Source organism: Euphorbia lathyris, chromosome 6, assembly GCF_963576675.1.
Source record: "Euphorbia lathyris chromosome 6, ddEupLath1.1, whole genome shotgun sequence".
Classification (NCBI taxonomy): domain Eukaryota; kingdom Viridiplantae; phylum Streptophyta; class Magnoliopsida; order Malpighiales; family Euphorbiaceae; genus Euphorbia; species Euphorbia lathyris.
The window spans coordinates 38,586,034-38,602,777 of record NC_088915.1 but is presented as its reverse complement, the minus strand read 5'-3'; positions in this window follow the sequence as shown (position 1 = coordinate 38,602,777).

The following is a 16,744-nucleotide window of genomic DNA, read 5'->3' as shown; positions in this document are numbered from 1 at the left end:
AAAACAGCATTTTTTACATTTCAGCAGCTTTACCAACGGAAAATCCGTCGGTAAACAGCCTTTAGTGACAGAAACGGAAAATTACAGAACTACTCCAACTTTTTCCAGATTTATTCAAAAGCTTTAAATTAGATCTATTCTATCGTTTTGGACCTCCGAACTACCGAGAGCGGATCATAGTCTATAACGGAGATTCCTAAACGATGTTTTTTATTTAAAACGTTATTTAGAAATTTTTTCTAAAACTTATAATTACAACGTTTTTAATACCCGAACTACCTTTGAATCGGATCACGGTTCGTATTGGGATATTAAAACGAGGTTTTTATTTTAAAAACAAAACCGAACGTTTATCTAATACGAGACGAAAATTAAATAAACGCGAAAAAATAAATAAAACGTGATAAATAAATAACTAAATAAATAAAATTATAACATAAAAATAAATAAATAAAGGAAATAAATTAAAATAAAATAAAACGAGTCTAGTCCTCGGATAATACCTCAAGTTCGGTATTTGACAGTCGAAGTCGGTCGATTCCACGAGTTGTGATTTTCCGGTGTTTTTTATGTCTTTTATAAAATATTTAACTTTTTGGAGATTTTCAATTTTTAGGAAAAAAAATGTTTTCTCCCAAAAAAATCAACTTTCTCTCTCTAGAAAATGTTCTAGTGTGAGAAGCTCTCCAAAATCCTCTCTTAAATGCATGGGGATCCGTGCCTTATACAGGCAACGGATCCCCGAAAACTTTGGGCGACGCCCGAAGAAAATTGGGCGTCGCCCAAAGCCGGTTGGGCGAACGCCCAACATGGTTGGGCGAACGCCCAACGGTCGTTGGGCGTCCGCCCAACGGTCGTTGGGCGTGGCGCTCGCCCAGCGGCTGCCGGGCGCGTTCGCCCAGCGGCCATTGGGCGTGCGCCACGCGCTGTCGGGCGCGCGCCCCATGGTTTTCGAGCGCGCGCTCCGCGCTGCCGGGCGTGCGCGCCCAACGGACGTCGAGCGTGCGCCCCGCGCTGCCGAGCGTGCGTCCAATTGTCGTCGGACACGCGTCGGCTGCCGCTAGGCGCTCGCGCCACGTCGCTGAGCACTCGCGAGCCGTCCACTTGACGACCGCGACTCACATTAACTTTTCTTTTCTTATTATATATTTTTGTTTTAAAACTTTCGGAATCAACCGCTTCGACCGTCTTGTTTACAGGTTTTCGTCACAGGTCCTCCGACTCGGTGTCTACAGTTGCCCCTACTTTCCTATTTTGACAGTGATGTGTGTGTTTTGAAAACGTTTTTTGCTAACGCAACACATGCAATGTAAAACATATAAAAGTAAGAGACACGTATAGAGTAGGAGGAAGAATACCTGATCTCCATACCGCATGCTCCGGCCTTGTCTTCGACCTTCGCCTTGGTTGTCCCGTCCTTACCTCTGAATCGACTGCAGACGAACGCTCCTTCCGGCGACCCTAGTCTCTAAATCGACCGCAGGTATATAGCTCTATCTAGCGACCCTAGTCTAAATTGACCGCAGGTAAAGTTGCTCTTTCTAGCTACCCTAGTTTCCAAATCAACTGCGGATAAAATTGCTCTCTTTAGCGACCCTAGTCTAAATCGACCGCATGTAACATTGCTCTCTCTAGCGACCCTAGTCTAAATCGACCGCAGGTAAATTTGCTCTTTCTAGCTACCCTAATCTTCAAATCAACCGCAGGTAAAATTGCTCTTTCCAGCTACCCTAGTTTCTAAATCAACCGCATGTAAAATTGCTCTTTCCAGCTACCCCAGTCTCTAAATCAACCGCAGGTAAAATTGCTCTTCCCAGCTACCCTAGTCTTTATCTCGACCGCAGGTAAAGTTGCTTTTTCTAGCGACCCTAGTCTTTATCTCGACCGCAGGTACTCTTTCGTTTTGCATATCTCAAAATCCATCATTCGACCCTAATCTATACATCGATCGCAGGCGTCCTTTCGTTTGCACATCTCCAAATCAACCGATCGACCCTAATCTCTACATCGATTGCAGGCGTCCTTTCGTTTTGCATATCTCTAAATCAACCGTTCAACCCTAATCTCTACATCGATTGCAGGCGTCCTTTGTTGATGATAGCTGGGCTTTATCACTCGTACGAGAGTTTGTGACCGCAGTCGCTTTGATATTTGGGCTTTATCACTCGTCCGAGAGTTTGTGACCGCAGTTGCTTTGATATTTGGGCTTTATCACTCGTCCGAGAGTTTGTGACCGCAGTCGCTTTGATATTTGGGCTTTATTACTCGTCCGAGAGTTTGTGACCGTAGTCGCTTCTTTTTACCAGGATCATCTGCGTTTGACCGGAGTCGATGATGCCGTAGACCGGAGTCCGTAGCAGGGCCTGTGCCTATTGATGATGCCGTAGACCGCAGTCCGTAGCGGGGCCTGTGCCCGTTGGTGATGCCGTAGACCGCAGTCCGTAGCGGGGCCTGTGCCCATTGATAATGCCGTAGACTGCAGTCCGTAGCGGGGCCTGTGCCCATTGATAATGCCGTAGACCGCAGTCCGTAGCGGGGCCTGCGCCCATTGATGATGCCGTAGACCGCAGTCCGTAGCGGGGCATGTACCCCTTGATGATGCCGTAGACCACAGTCCGTAGCGGGGCCTGTGCCTATTGGTGATGCCGTAGACCGCAGTCCGTAGCGGGGCCTGCGCCCATTGACGATGCCGTAGACCGCAGTCCGTAGCGGGGCCTATGCCCATTGATAAGGCCGTGGACCACAGTCCATAGCGGGGCCTGTGCCCATTGATCAAATTTTAATTTACATATCGGAGCCTGCCTAAACTCGCGCGGATTTCTTGGAGCTATCCGAGTATTTCTGCATGCGGCTTGACTTGAGTCACGCCCATCACCTGGTGAATATTTTCATGGTGTGACCTAGTGTAGTGATATGTATGCACATGACTATGAATGAATATTTCTCTCTTTTTCTCTTCTTTTTTTTTTTATACATTGCTTCCCTCCTATTTTCTTTACAGGGAGACCTCCATTCTATTGACCGCAGATTACAGGAGAACGTGGCGGTTGGGCAAGGGGAGTTGCTACTGGATGCTGAAGCTCAGATCGGACGTCGTTGTCGGGATAGGGAGGATGAGCGCTCCAACTGGGAGGAGCGAGGCCGAGCAGCCGAGGAGAGGAGCCGTGTGGATATAGAAACCCAGCGAGCTGCTGAGGGGAGTTTGCGGATTGCGGTGGAGAGCCGCCGAGTTGCCGGGGAGCGGGAACCTTACTTCGGAGGCTTTGATTCGTTTGAGGGCTTTTGGGACTTTGGGATTCCTTCTCATTGATAGTCCCATCATTATTTTGGTTTACAACTCTATTAGTACTACCGTGATGTACGACGGGTTTATGTGAAAAAGATATTTGGGTAGGCTTTTTATTTGGTGGTGGGGAAAAGAAATGTATAACTCATGACTTACAATACCATGCATTCAATCGATCATAATAATTCCAATCATTCTCTTCAAATATATTCATGCCTTTATTTATTTACAAACAACATAAATACTTAGCCGCTTATACATTATTTTTATAATTACTCAAGATATAACTACTGTTACCAGGACCCGCCTTTTTTCGGTTTTCAGATCCCAGCGATTTTTCAACTCTCCTTTTATTATCCCGGAATTTTCAAATGAGTGCCCTTTCGGGTTTTCACCCATTGGGATGTCCCTTATTGTTGCATAGGTCGCCCTTTGCGGGTTTTCGACCTATCGGGAATTTTTATTTCTTTCTCTTTTTTTTTTACGAAAAGTATTTCTTAAGCCTATCCAGATTGGTAGGTTTGGAGAACTCAATTCCATCCATCGTGGTTAGTTTCACCGCCCCTTTGCTTAGGATCTTCTTCATGAGAAACGGTCCTTCCCAGTTTGGCCTAAACTTGCCCCTAGGGTCGGTGCGCGTCATTCGGATCTGTTTCAGCACCATGTCTCCTTCTTTGATAGGACTGACCTTAACCCTTTCGTTGAAAGCTTGGGCCATCCTCCTTTGATATAGCTGTATATGGTAAAGAGCCTCCATCCTCTTCTCGTCTACCAATGCCAGCTGTTCATAACGCTTCTTCACCCATTCTGCTTTAGGAATCTCTACTTCTGCCGCGATCCTCAGCGATCGCTTCTCAACCTCAATAGGCAGAACTGCTTCTGCCCCATATACTAAAGAGAACGGCGTTGCCCCAGTTGACGCTCTAACCGTCGTGCGATAAGCCCATAAAGCGAGCGGAAGCTGCTCGTGCCAATTCCGATGCGATGCTACTGTCTTTACGAGAATCCTCTTAAGGTTCTTATTGGCCGCTTCTACTGCCCCGTTAGCTTGTGGGCGATATGGAGACGATCTATGATGCTCAATACCGTACTCTTGGAAGAGACTTTTCACTTCCCCTTGAAATTGGATCCCATTATCCGTGATCATGTGGTGAGGCACCCCAAACCTGGTGATTAGATGCTTTTCAATAAACTTTCTCATCTGCTTCGATCCTAGCTTACTAAACAATTCTGCTCTACCCACTTGGTGAAGTAATCAATGGCAACTACGATGAACTTGTGTCCATTTGATGCATCAGGCCTCACCTCACCGATGATATCAATGCCCCAAGCTTCAAACGGCCAAACGGGTGCTAACACGTGCAGTTCCATAGCTGGTCAATGATTATAATCTCCGTGGATTTGACAATCATGGCATTTCTTCGCATATTCGTTACAATCTCTTTCCATAGTGAGCCAATAGAAGCCTTGCCTTATGATTTTCTTCGCCAACACCGCTCCTCCCATATGGGCCCCGCAGATTCTCAAGTGTACTGACTCCATCACTTCACGGGCTTCTCCCTCGTCCAAACACCTTAATTGTAACCCATCGGCATGTCTTTTGTAAAGCAAGTCATTGTGGATGACGAACTGCTGAGCTGACCTTCCAATCACAGCCTGATCCCTAAGTTCTGATTCAGCCGGGTACGCCCCACTCTTCATGAAGTTTACGATATCGAAATACCAAGGCTTTTCATCTGCTCCCAATAGCATCACATACTCATAGCACGGTTTGTGAGACCTCCTCAATACCAAAGGCTTTGAGTCAAGGTTCCGGGAATTATCCCATACCGACACCAAAGTGGCCAAAGCATCCGCTGCCTGATTCTGTGCTCGAGGAATGTGATAAAAACGACACTCACTGAATCTTCGCGCCAATCCTTCCAGCTGGTCTAGGTATGGACGCAACCTTTCTTCCCTCACTTCCCTGTTTCCCTGTGCTTGTTCGATAATCAGTTTTGAGTCACCCCAGATTTCAACATATGATGCCCCTAGTGCTGCTAATGACTCCAATCCATAGATGCACGCTTCATATTCGGCCATATTATTGGTGAGAGGGAAGGATAGCTTCTTTGCCATTGGGATCCTTTCTCCTTCTGGTGAAATAAGTAGGACTCCTACTCCGGCTCCATTTGAGTTAACCGCTCCATCGAAGAACATTTTCCACGGTATAACTTCTATTGCGTTCAAGTGCTCATCGGGGAAATCATAGTTTATCTCTTCCTCTTCTGCGTTCAGAGGTTGGTTGGCCAGAAATTCTGCTACGGCTCTCCCCTTGATAACCTTTTTCGTTACATATTCGATGTCAAATTCGGACAAAAGCAACAACCATCGGGCTAGCTTCCCTGTTAGAGACGGAGTTTGGTACAGATACTTCACGGGATCCATCCGGGAAATAATGATCACTTTGTAAGATTGAAAATAGTGCCGCAGTTTCTTTGTTAGCCATACTACTGCCACACACGTCTTTTCAATCATGTTATGTTTAAGCTCGTATTCCAGGAACTTCTTACTCAGATAATACACCGCGTGCTCCACACCGGTGTCCCCTTCCTGGGCCAACATTGCCCCAATAGATCGCTCTTCGATTGCTATATAGAGGAGAAGCGGTTTTCCAAGTTTAGGCGGTCTCAGAACCGGCGGATTAGACAAGTAGTTCCGGACATTCTCTAAGGCTTGCTGACACTTATCATTCCAAATCATGGGTTGATCTTTCCGTAGTAACTTAAAGATCGGCTCGCAGATTGCAGTGAGTCTTGCTATGAACCGACTGATATACTGAACCTGCCCCAGAAACCCTCTCACCTCTTTCTCATTCTTTGGTGCCGGCATTTCCAGTATGGCCTTCACTTTGTCGGGATCTACTTCAATTCCCTTATTTCCGATTACATAGCCTAAGATTTTCCCCGATGAAACGCCGAAGAAGCACTTCTTCGGGTTCAACCTTAGTTTGAATTCTGCAATTCGGGTCAAAAACTTTTCGAGTGCAGCGAAACGCCCCTCTCTCGTCTCCGACTTGACCATCATGTCATCCACATAAACCTCTACCTCTTTGTGTATCATATCATGGAACGGTGCCGTAGCCATTCGCTGGTAAGTTGCCCCGGCATTTTTCAAACCAAACGGCATTACCCTATATCAGTACGTTCCCCACTCAGTTATGAACGAGGTCTTTGCCTTGTGCTTTTCTGCCATCTGAACTTGCATGTAGCCCATGAAGCTGTCAACATTCGTGTGCAAGACGCTCGATGCAGCACTGTCGATTAATACGTCGATGTGAGGCGATGCGAATTCATCTTTGGGGCACGCCTTGTTAAGATCTCTATAGTCGACGCCCATTCTCACTTTGCCGTCCTTCTTCGCGATTGGCACTACATCTGCGACCCAAGGGGGATAGTCGATTACTTCGATGAACCCTGCTTCTAACTGTTTCTTTACTTCCTCTCGAATCTTATCTGCCCATTCCGGCCGTATGCGTCGGAGTTTCTGTTTCACGGGCTTAGCATCGGGGTATGTCAGAATACGGTGAGTTACGATTGATTGATCGATTCCTGGCATGTCTTCGTATGTCCAAGCAAACACTATTTCGTAAATTTTTAATTATTCTCTCAAATTCTTTCCTCTCTTCAGTAGTTAATTCTTGAGCGATTTGTATAAGTTTAGGATTTTCATCTGTGCCAAGATTGAAATTTGACATTTCTATTGTATTGATTTCAAATGTAGGCATGTTATATGAATGAGAATGCATGGAATGATCAGAATCAACATCAAGCAAGTAAGCAAAATCAGAATTCATTTCATTGATAGTATTGGTGAGTACATCATCAGATTCAAACAAAGCGGTAATCTAGTTGTTATCAACAGGGTTCTCGGGTTTCTCATAAGTCTTGGAGGTACTAGGCTCATCCACCGCTCCCACAGTGGCCTCAATAGTGATCACCTGCTCCTCGACATTAAGATCTAACATCATGATCTCCTTGATGAAACAGCTTGCTTCTCCTTTGCCCCAGTCGGTAACATCATTGAAGATCTCAAAACTTGGCAGAATCTTTCCTTCGGTGCTAGCAGCCATTTCCAGCTCATCATCAGACTCATCCCAGATGTTGATCGGAACTCTCTGATTGATACCATCCTCATCGGAGGAACTTTCCCAAATATCCATGACCATCAGATCCATTACGTGAGGGACGTTCGGATTTACGTAGGAAGGGTCCGACGATCCATACCGAGCCCAGCCTATCAGTTCTTCATAGTCCCTGAGGAACACTCCATTCATTCTTCTAGCGACGAGTGGAATAGCACCCCTTCGGATACACATGAGTTGCTCCTGATCGCTCAAGGTGACCCGACATGAGGCATACTTGAACCTCCATCTCCTAGCATAATCCACGAATGCTTCCTCGGGAAATTGCTTGATCCTTTCTAAATCTTCCAACGACCCAATCCACGGGATGTACATCTCATATCTCTGCACGAAAGCCTCCATGAGGGACCCCCAGTCCCCTTTTGCCTTTACCGAGAGCATTCGGTGCCACATCAAAGCTTCTCCTACGAGTGTCTTTGGAAAATGCTGAACCAACTCACTTCGATAGAGTCCTGCGTCAAACATGTAGGCACGGAAACAGTTTATATGGTCGATGGGGTTCTCATCTCCTTTGTACTTAGCCATGGTTAACACCGCCTCAGGTGTCTCCTCATCGGGTAACATCGGCACTTCCTCTAGGTATCCCCCTGCGGTGTACTTCTTGATGAATCTCTTAGTCATTTTTGCCCAATCTGCTTTAATGTGCATTGGAAGAGACATGTACCACACCAGTGACTCTCCTGCCAATGAGTTGCAAAACAAGCTCGTAATCTCCTCCTCTTTGAAACCTAGAGGACCCATAGCCGACAGATAAAAATATAGGTGCTCCATGGGGTCCTTCCCTTTATTATACTTGCTGACAGTCGGAAACGGACGTTTGATTTGCCTAATTTGCATCGCGCTATGTTCCCCCACCTGTTTTTGGGCTTTTCGATACTTCACCAAAAACAAGCTTGACATCAGTGACCAATCATGCTTAGTCGAGTCAGGTAGCGATTGAAACCACTTCAAAGGTTCGCCCACCAGCGAGAGATAGAACCATGGAGCGACTTCTTCCACTTTGTATGGCTCCCCAAACATAGCGCACACGTATCCATACAAATGAGCTTCGGGGTCTTCTACCCCACTAAACAGTTTCAACACAGGCATGATCCTCCGAGATGATACTTCCTCGGTTTTCTCAGTTTTAGTTCCATCATCCATCACTTCTTCCATTGGCTCCTCTTCCAAAGCCGACACATACAAACCATTTCCCACATTATTCTTCTCATCGGAGTCCAACAACTCCTCCTCGTCTTCCCCGAAGGGTTCCACAATCAAACTCCCTTCGAGCCCAGACCCGATCATGCTCACCCTATGGTTAGGCAAGGGATTATGCCTAGTGGAAGGGTTTGCTGACGAAGGATCAGCTATTTTCTTTTCCTCAATCAAATCCTGAATCTCGTGTTTCAGTCTCTCGCAATTCTCAATAGTGTGCCCATAATTACTGTGGAACTCGCAGTATCCCCTAGTTATCATCCGTGGTGTGGGTCCTGTCTTGTTCTTGGGGGTAAGAGCTTTCAGCAACTCCTTTTTCTGCAATCGTTCGAAAACATTTGCATAGGTCAGATCAAATTGGGTGAACTGCCTTTTCCCGATAGCATTGAGTTCAATCACCTTTACCGCAGCCGGTTCTACATTAGTACTTGGCCCTCCGGCACTATACCCCGACTTCGTCCATTTAGTATAAGCTCTTTTCGGCTCTCCATCCCCCTCAACTGTCAAAGCGTAGAGCTTATTCTTAACATACGACAAAGTATTGTTGATTACCACCCGGATCTGATCCTGCTCCGACGGCTTCTGTTTCATAACTGTTGCCTTAGCTCTCCACCTACTCACAAAATCGGACAGAGACTCCCTAGCCTGCTGCTTGGTGCTCTCCAGCTCCCTCAAAGTAACCTCAAACATAGTGTTGAAGCTATATTGGGTGATGAATACCTTCGCCAGTTCTTTCCAATCTCTCTTCGTTCCCAGCGGCAATGCATGAAACCACACAATGGCAACTCCTTCCAGATAGGCACTGAACAGCCCTAGGATCTGTTCCTCCGTCAGAATTATGTGCTTCATTGCGGCCACATATTGGTTCACATGGGCGGTAGGATCCCCAGTCCCATCGAACTTCTTCATGTCCGGGAGTTGGAATTTCAAAGGCAAAGCGGTCGTCGATAAGCAGTTCTTCAAGTTATAAAAATCCTGACTCCCGGAGCCTACCCCGCGTAGATCATGCACCTCCTGAGTGATGTGCTGCTTCCATTCCTCTTCCATTTTCTTTCTCTTCCCCAAACTGCTTGTTACGCAATCCTGATAGTTATCTCCAAAACGGGGACCCGTGCTCACAATGTTCTCAACTGGTTTACTGCCACTCTTGTTACTCTTAATTGCAAGCTCGTCCAATTGGACTAAAATTGCGGTTAACTGATCGTTGAGGTTGTTTACCACTCTTTCTAACCCTGATATTCTCTCATCTGGCGTAGACATACTGACCGAAGACTGAGCGGATTCGGACAACGATGATTCGGACGTTACAACTGCTGATTCGGAACTGACGATCCGTAACTGATCAAACTGCCTGACTAGCCGATTACTCTCGCGGAACCACAACCGCTTAATGATGAATTCTGCGTGAATGGCGTCCATTAGTATGTATGCATGATTTTATATGCATGATTCGTGGTGTGTGCGTTTATTTATTTACGGATATATAAGATAAGAAGAACAAACGTTAGTCTAATTACACGTATCACAACATCTCTCTTCCACCCTTATTCCTCCACACACTCGATGGTCCAAGTCTCTTTCCTAGGATTTTGGTTTGGGGCTCACATTGCGGTCCAGGGGACGCGTGATGCCGGCGATTTATTGCGGAAAAAGTAAATCACTCATCAGACAATACAGCTCGTTTTGACGTATGGTTTAGTGACTAAGATATCGACCAAATTGGATTGTCTTTTCGGGATAACTCGTCTTTTGTCATTTTACGAGATGTATTAGTTCGGTTTTTGACTCCCTTTTGAGCGTATCTCGGATTTAGATGCGGTACGAGTTATTCTTTCAGTCCAATCGTTCGTTATTGACAATGACTCGTTCCCTTTTATTCGTGTGGGTTCGTGTCTCGATTTTTGGATTACGACGGGATCTTTTGGATCTATCGAGAGACGTAACCACGTGTTTATTTAGTGATGGTATCACTTTTGGATTTTTTTTAGGGAACGGACTCATCGTTGGAACGAATTAAGGTTTTAAAACGTGTTGTTTTGAGAAATGGTTTGAAAATGTCAAGAAAACGTTATTTACACTTTAGGAATATCTAGAAAACTTTAAGTTTAAATAAGCAAATTAAACTCTCTTTTTGTGATTTTACTTTCCCCTTTTCACTCAATTAACCTTTAACATTATCATAATCACAACAATAAACCAACTAAACCAAAATTTATCCAACCAATTGCATTTGAAAGAATATACATATAAGTAGGAAAATAGAGTGAATATACATAGATATACATGTGTACAAAAATAAGTAATAATACCCATTAAAATACAATAGAGAAAATAATATACATTAATAAGTAAAAATGGTGATGAAAATACTAATAAGTATAATGAATTTTTATTCTAATCAAAAGCACAAAAAATGAATAAGATTTATGAATAAGAAATTAGTATTTAGTCCCTCCCAAAATGATGTATGATAAGTATGTATAGAAAATAATCCCAAATACTCCCAAAATGCCCAAATATGTCTAGTTTAAATGAATAAAAATGAAAAATCTATATATATACATATACTTTTATTAAATCAAATTAATGAAAAATAATATGTAAACACATTAAATAACTATACGTACAAAATATTTAAAAATAGCTTGAAAGTAGGTGTTACATAAATATACATATATATATAAAGGACCAAAGGTCTAAAAGTTGAGAAAGATGGACCAAAACAACATTTTTTACATTTCAGCAGCTTTACCGACGGAAAATCCGTCGGTAAACAGCCTTTAGTGACAGAAACGGAAAATTACAGAACTGCTCCAACTGTTTCCAGATTTATTCAAAAGATTTAAATTAGATCTATTCTATCGTTTTGGACCTCCGAACTACCGAGAGCGGATCATAGTCTATAACGGAGATTCCTAAACGATGTTTTTTTATTTAAAACGTTATTTAGAAATTTTTTCTAAAACTTATAATTACAACGTTTTTAATACCCGAACTACCTTTGAATCGGATCACGGTTCGTATTGGGATATTAAAACGAGGTTTTTATTTTAAAAACAAAACCGAACATTTATCTAATACGAGACGAAAATTAAATAAACGCGAAAAAATAAATAAAACGTGATAAATAAATAAATAACTAAATAAATAAAATTATAACGTAAAAATAAATAAATAAAGGAAATAAATTAAAATAAAATAAAACGAGTCTAGTCCTCGGATAATACCTCACGTTCGGTATCTGACAGTCGAAGTCGGTCGATTCCACGAGTTGTGATTTTCCGGTGTTTTTTATGTTTTTGATAAAATATTTAACTTTTTGGAGATTTTCAATTTTTAGGAAAAAAAATGTTTTCTCCCAAAAAAATCAACTCTCTCTCTAGAAAATGTTCTAGTGTGAGAAGCTCTCCAAAATCCTCTCTTAAATGCATGGGGATCCGTGCCTTATATAGGCAACGGATCCCCGGAAACTTTGGGCGACGCCCGAAGAAAATTGGGCGTCGCCCAAAGCCGGTTGGGCGAACGCCCAACTATCGTTGGGCGTACGCCCAACTTCAGTTAGGCGTGCGCGCCCAACTGACGTTGGGCGCTCGCCCAGCGGCCATCGGGCGTGCGCCACGCGCTGTCGGGCGCGCGCGCCATACGATCGTCGAGCGCGCGCTCCGCGCTGTCGGGCGTGCGCGCCCAACGGACGTCGAGCGTGCACCCCGCGCTGCCGGACGTGCGTCCAATTGTTGTCGGACACGTGTCAGCTGCCGCTAGACGCTCGCGTCACGTCGCTGAGCACTCGCGAGCCGTCCACTTGACGACCGCGACTCACATTAACTTTTCTTTTCTTATTATATATTTTTGTTTTAAAACTTCCGAAATCAACCGCTTCGACCGTCTTGTTTACAGGTTTTCATCACAGGTCCTCCGACTCGGTGTCTACATGTATAAATAATCCTCAGACTCAAAGGAATGTCAATTGGTATTCTGAATTACGGAATGTGACGCTTTGACTCTATTGTAACACGATCCTTAGCAGAGATGACTCTGGGGTGTGAACAGCAGACGTTAGGTATCACAGGAAGTGATTGCGGGATCGTTATACATTGGATTGAGCATTTATCACTCCCGATAAATGGGAGATATGTCCATGGATCGCTTGTGGAAGACTTGACTCTAAATCCTTGCAAGGTGATAGCTTAAGATTGAAATGCGGATTTCTCTTAACCTATCCAATTGGAGTCGACTCGGCTTAGACAAGTAAAACGAACGTCTCGCTATGTGTGACTTGACATTATCCATAGTCATAAGATTCAGTTCAAGGACGTAGTTGATAAAGGATCGAATTATACCGTAACTAATACGGAAATGTCAACGACAGAATCAACTTGTATTCTTACGGCTCTGGGGGAATGATTACGGACTTGCTAATCACATACTTTGTACATCACTCTGTTATGCAAAGATTAAATATAATTCTTTGAAAATTAATTTAATAAGTTGCATACTACTAGAAGCAATAAGAACCTAATGGGTCACACATAAGACTTGGAACCCAAAAGGGAAACAAATGTTAATTAATTGACGGAAGCCCAACTGAGCCCAATAAGGCCCAGTGACTATATGGGGGGCGATTTTATGTATGCCAAATACATAAATAATTAATTTGATTTTATCAATTCTAATTTGATTAGGATTATGAATTAAATTAATTAAAGGATAAATAAGTTAGGAGTTTTAATTAGATTATATTACTCCAGTTATTATCCAATAAGGTTATTGTTATTATCCTTTTTATTAATGGATAATAATTAAAGAATTCTATTACGAATTAAATTCTTATTCAATAACCTAATTCTATCTAACTAAGGATTAGATACAAGAGAGATTATAAATACCCCCTATGTGATTTTCGAAATCCAACCCTAGGCAATTAAGCTAGAGAATTTCAAATTCTACCCTAGCATTAAGAGAGAGAATTTCGACCCCTAGCTCGAGGACGAGATTTTCCACCGCTTCCTTCCGTTCAATTGATTTTCATCTCTTTCTCTTTATCATTGACCTTGTGTTGATTAATTAGAGACAATCTACTTTGGTTGTTAATAAACGGTTGATTCTAACTTGATCTTCTGTTGTTTTGTTTTGTGCTCGGGAACTCGAAGTAAGAGTTGTGGGCACTTTGTTTGCAACGGTAGATAGAACATCTAAAAGGTATTTCTTCTTATGCCTCTTTGTATGAAATAACGGTTAACGGATCTTGGGGTTAATGGAAATAGGTTAAAATTTTTATATTTCCGCTGCTATACGTTAGCCTATTTTCCTTCATTGGTATCAGAGCCTGCGTTAAATCCATACTTCCAAATACTTTCTAGGGCTATGCCTTAGAAACCGCCCTCTTCACCCTCCACACCATATGAATTGTTCGTTGGTAGGAAACCCGTGTTCTCATTCATGAGAGTATGGGGTTTTTCAGCATATGTCAAACGCATTGCGTCCGACAAACTATATTCTAAATCTGATAAATGTTTCTTCGTTGGATACCCTAAGGAAACTATGGGATATTACTTCTATCATCCAGATATCAGAAAGTAATAGTATCCAAGCACACAACCTTCTTAGAGAAAGAGTTTCTCGAAGACACAAAAAAGGGAAGCATGATTGAACTTGATGAAGTTCATGAAGAAGAAACACCAACTGAAACAACAGAAGCGGTTGAGGAACCCGATGCAGTCCCATTAGATGAGACTCAAGTGCCACCCCTTCGTAGATCACAAAGAGTTCATGAACTCCCTATTAGATATGGATTTCTAGTGGGAGATGATGATGAGGTTCCCGTGTTAGACGCCGAACCCGAAAACTATGAAGAGGCTCTTTACAGTCCAGATTCTAAAGCATGGCTCGAAGCCATGGATTCTGAGATGGATTTTATGTACACTAACCAAGTGTGGACTTTGGTTGATCCACCCGAAGGGATAAAACCCACTGGGTGCAGATGGATCTTCAAAAAGAAGACTGACATGGATGGAAAGGTTAGCACCTACAAAGCTAGGTTAGTAGCGAAAGGATATCGTCAGAAGCAAAGAATTGATTATGACGAAACTTTCTCTCCTGTGGCTATGTCCAAATCAATCAGAATAATGCTTGCTATTGCCGCTCACTACGATTACGAGATTTGGCAAATGGATGTGAAAAAATATTTCCTAAACGGAAACCTGCTTGAGGATGTATATATGATGCAACCTGAAGGTTTCATATCAAAAGATGCAAACAAGGTTTGTAAACTTCAGAGATCCATTTATGGACTCAAGCAAGCATCTAGAAGCTGGAACAAGCGTTTTGACGAAACCATAAAACAATTTGGTTTCGAACAAAATTGCGAAGAAGCTTGCATTTACAAGAAAGTAAGTGGGAGCTCTGTAGCATTTCTAAAATTATATGTGGACGATATATTACTAATGGGAAATGACGTAGCTCTACTACAGTCGGTAAAAGTATGGTTATCTGGTAACTTCTCAATGAAAGACCTCGATGAAGCAGCTTATATAATTGGTATAAAGATCTACAGAGATAGATCAAAAAGACTGCTTGGTCTTTCACAGGCTACATACATTGAAAAGGTGCTAAAGCGGTTTAGCATGCTTGAATCGAAATGAGGTAACTTACCCATGATACATGGAGTAAAGTTAAACAATCATCAATGTCCTAAAACCGATGATGATAAGAAGCGCATGGCTGTAGTCCCGTACGCTAGCGCAATCGGTTCGATTATGTATGCTATGCTATGCACTAGACCTGACGTAGCGTTCGCGTTATCTATAACGAGTCGTTACCAAGGAAATCCGGGAGACGAGCACTGGATTGCCGTCAAGAACATTCTTAAGTACTTGAGAAGAACTAAAGACATGTTTCTAGTGTACGAAGAAGGAGATCTGAAAATAGAAGGATTTTCAGACGCAAGTCGTCTCACAGATGAGAACGATTTTAAATCCCAATCAGGATACCTGTTTATCCTGAATGGGGGCGCGGTCAGTTGGAAGAGTTCCAAGCAAGGAAGCGTAGCTGTCTCTACGTCCGAGTCAGCGTATATCGCTGCTGCGGAAGCAGCAAAGGAAGCAGTTTGGATTAGAAAGTTCATTACTGAACTTGGTGTGGTGCCTGACATTGTAAATCCCATTACTTTGTACTGTGATAACAATGGAGCCATTGCGCAAGCAAAGGAACCACAGTCTTATAATGCATCCAAGCATTACCTAAAGCGATACCACATTATAAGAGAAATTGTGGCAAGAGGAGATGTGAGAATAGAAAGAGTACCTACAGAGGACAACGTTGCAGATCCATTGACAAAGCCCTTAACCCAGAAAGTACATGATCGTCATCTAACTTCTACTGGGATAAGTTATAGAAACAATTGGCTTTAGTCCAAGTGGGAGTATGTTGGTGTTTTAGTGTCCTATAGACAATTGTTCTAGGATACAAGCTTAATGTAAATGAAGTGTTCTTTATATCGTTTGTTTTAATGAGATATATGTTTTATGACTATATAAAGGCAATCCCTTTTAAGCACTAAATAAAGTCTAATAAAAGGAAATCCGTAAGTTTGTTTAAAGTGATTATAAAGTGTTCATACAAGCATGAAGTGAGACGAAACTTTATAATAAACTAATAAAATTAAAACCACCCCAAGTCAAGTAATATGTTAAGGATTGACATATCACTATTGAGACTTGCATGTAACAATGTCTTTTGTCCGACAGAAAGCTGATCTCACAAGCTTCATATATATAGATATCTGGACAGTTACATGGATCCGATGAAAAGTAGTTCATTAGGATTGGGGACCCGACTTGAGATAACAGGATGGGTAGATTCATCCTTGTCACCTGTTCATCTAATTGGTATTAATAGGTATAAATAATCCTCAGACTCAAAGGAATGTCAATTGGTATTTTGGATTACGGAATGTGACGCTTTGACTCTGTTGTAACATGATCCTTAACAGAGATGACTCTGGGGTGTGAACAGTAGACGTTGGGTATCACAGGAAGTGATTGCGGGATCGTTATACATTGGATTGAGCATTTATCACT